The following is a 3,474-nucleotide window of genomic DNA, read 5'->3' as shown; positions in this document are numbered from 1 at the left end:
TGTTTTATTTTGTTTGTCAAATTATTTTTTCCTACCCTTCTTAAAAAAAATAAGTAATCCTTTACCCCCAGGTACCTCTTAACAGCAATGGATTAATTTTTTGTTCCCAACTGTAAAAGTAACACAAAAGTTTCCTTTTTTTGCAGGGGTTAAAAATAGATTTTCACATTTCAACAGCGAGGGTATTGCAGCGGCAATACATCCACTGCGCAAGGATGTTGTGGGCTTATTTCTGTAAAGTAGGATTTAGTCAGTGGCGGAGCTCTTACCTACAACTGGACCGACTACATCTGGATCAGGGCGTTTCTGCAGGAAACGGAGAAAGAAACAGCGCGGTTGTGCAAAACCCAGCCCGCGGCCCGTCAGCGCGCCAGCCTGGGGCGACAGGTTGGACACCAGCTGAGAGGCGAGCGTGCAGAGTGGTAGGAAAGGGGGGGTCTACACTAGCTGTGCTCCTCCATGCAGGAGGTGCACTCGTGACGCCAAACAGGGGTCCTCCCTACCCTCTGCCAGGGGGCCAGGGGTATTCTCCGAGTTAGTTACTTTCACACGCTGCAGAAGAAAAAGCGTGCAGGAAGATGTGGCGACTAGGGTCTGTAATCCAGAAGCACTTCTCTGCACCAAGGGTGGTGGGTGTCTGGCACAAGCAGCCCTGTCCTGTTGTTGAAGCGGAATTCACAGGGAACCTCCAGGATGAGAGCCTCGGATCTATGAAAGGTACCGCGCTCGTAACCGCCAGCGTGGTTATTCTGTTCTGACGTTAGCTGGCCTTTCCAAACAGCTGTGCTGCTGAGAAGTTTTTGCAAAGCATCGCTATTTTTCTAGGACTCCCCTGTGGCCCTGAATGGGAAAAGACCAGGTTCGCCTGGAAGATGCTGCGACTGCACTGCAGCCGTTTGAGTTTGTGATCTCTAGCGTAATTGCTTTTACATGATGAAAGAGGGCCCTTTGATCTCTCCATGCAGACTCCTCGTACTCGGAGAACAGCGCAGGCCTGCTCAGGACTTCCGTGCACTAGACTCCACTGACGTTCAGGAATCTCGCAACGGTCTGGAGTGTTGCTTCTGAAGCGACAGGAAGCGCTGGTATCTGAAAGGAAATGCCAACTCCAGCCACGACTCTGTTTTTAACAAGATGTTTTTCCGCGATGATGTACTATAGGTATAATGTCCTGTGGCCTGAGCCTTTTCTGTCCCTTAATAAAACAATACTTATTGCCATTCCCAGCAGAAATAAATAACACCAAAGATAGTACAGTACGATCGTCAATAACTCAATAACACAAGGTTGACGCAGACTGGTGTATTCTAATGGTTTCAAGATCAACTTTAAGCACTTTTAAGAAGTAACCTCATGAGAACATTCAGTACAGTGTGTAGCAGAACAATGACCTGCTGTGATATCTTTTCATTGTTCTTCAGTGACCTATTGGTTTTGAAAACAGAATCACTTCTCAAGTTTAAATATGGCTCGTAGCCGTGTGAGTGGTGTGTAACAGGTAAACTGAAGCACAGCAATCGAATCCCTGAAACTGCTCCACCAGGGATGGGTGCACGCCCTGCAGCAGTGGCATTTTGGGACAGAAGGGAGGGATCCTAGTGCGCACAGTCCCATGGATAACGACAGCGTGCACCGAGGGCGTGCACATCGCTAGCGCCCACCAGAGGGCAGACTTCCTTTAAACCTCACCCCACCCTGGTAAACAAACGCAGCCCCCATGGGCCCAGGCGCTTCACAGATCTCCTTAAATACAGTCAACCTGCATTTCAGAATGTTTTGCACGAATAGGCTCCAACATGTGTTGGTGGGGTGCCTTCTGCAACATTTTGCAGGCCTCGCGGCTGACGCATTCTCCAGGCCCCATGGTGACTGGTTTCCCACCACAAAGCCAACAGAAGAGGCCAGACAGCTTCACGAGGACCCCGATTATTCCGGAAGAGGAAACGAGCACGCATGCGGGCTGCTGATGATTGTTCGCGAGTCAGATATTTGCCAAATCATGGTGCGCAATGATCCTCCCCCTCAGCCCCGCGGTCAGCGATCCTGCTCTTCATTCCAGCAGCGCCTTAGTAACCTGAAGCAACCACATGCCTGGGACCTGTCCCCGTGCTTTTTTTTTTACCCAAAAAGAGGAAGTCTGATGAACCCTGGTAGTCAGGACAAAGGCTACCTCCCCCAGCTCAGTGTATTCTATGATTATGATTAATGCATTCGATTATCGGAGCAATCGGGAGCTCAAGAACTCGAGCAGAATCAGTGTGGGGTTCCCCAGGAGTCCGGCTGAACCCTTAACTAAATCAAGGCTTCTTACTGGAACCAGACGCTTCTCATCAAGCCCGTCACCCAACTGAAGCTGGTAATTGCTGGTAGTTCCCAAAATTCTTCATTTACACTTTCACAACCAGGAGCTCGGCTGGGAACAGATGTCACCCACTCACGGGAACCGGTAAGGGGAACTCCTACCTCAGAACGTCTTTACTTGCCTGCAACTCGAGTTTAATAAACAATTGCTTAACGTGTAGTTCTCACGGACACACCCCAGTTCGTCAGCACTCACTAATCCCAGCAAGTAACACTCCACTGAGCAAACTGATTTAAGGCAGCAGGCCAATCTGAGGCAACCCCTATAAAGCTGCAGTATCCATTTCAAGATCCGCAGAGCCCCAGTCCAGCGAGACCGACCAGTGATTGTTAAGTCGCCCATCGGATCCGAGTTGTTCTGATCCAACGTCGTGGTGGTCTCTTCACCAGGCGATGGTCATCTGACCTACACACTTACTCGCTCAACAAACATCTTCCCCATCTTCCACAACAGGGATTTTGTGTGACTCACAAGACCTACTGGCCTGGTGGAAGCTCTTCTGGAGTAGGAGTGGATTAGAGGAGGACATTGCATCAACAGCCAGAGCGGGAGTGTTAGCAGAGAGTGTACAGTTAGCTTGGCGAATAGGCCACTGTGATGTGTATTCTAAAAGACTGCATTTATGGCACTTAATCACTTAGGGCATATAGTCTTGTTTCAGAGAAGTAGCCATCAGTGCCTGGGTCTGCAATAATGAAATCAACTGCTCTACGTGATGGAAGACAGTCTTACTAGTCACAGGGGGCTGTGTGACCAGTCTCCAGCAGCTGTTACAAAACCCTTAACCAAAAAAACTGCCCGTTTTCAGTCTTGCGTTATCACCAAAATCCCAAAAAAGTTTTATACTGGATGGTCTGGGCCCAGTCCTACAGGGCTGGGGGAAGGCCAAGCAAACAGGTCACCTGGTGGGTTTGAGTCTGCTCTGCTTTGTGCCTGGTGTTGTGTTCTCCTCTCTGCTTAATGGCTGCCAATGCACTCGGAGCCGATGAATGAGGGCAGGCAGGGAGAAACTGCAGAGCTTGAGTTTGCTCCCAACACCCATCAGGGGTGGGGTGCACAGCTCCGGGTGGCTGGAGAGTTAACTTGCGCCTCTTTTCAGAACCCCTGGACCA

This window comes from Lepisosteus platostomus, chromosome 26 (assembly GCF_059453375.1).
Source record: "Lepisosteus platostomus isolate fLepPlt1 chromosome 26, fLepPlt1.hap1, whole genome shotgun sequence".
Classification (NCBI taxonomy): Eukaryota; Metazoa; Chordata; class Actinopteri; order Semionotiformes; family Lepisosteidae; genus Lepisosteus; species Lepisosteus platostomus.
Note: the sequence above shows the minus strand (reverse complement) of the source record.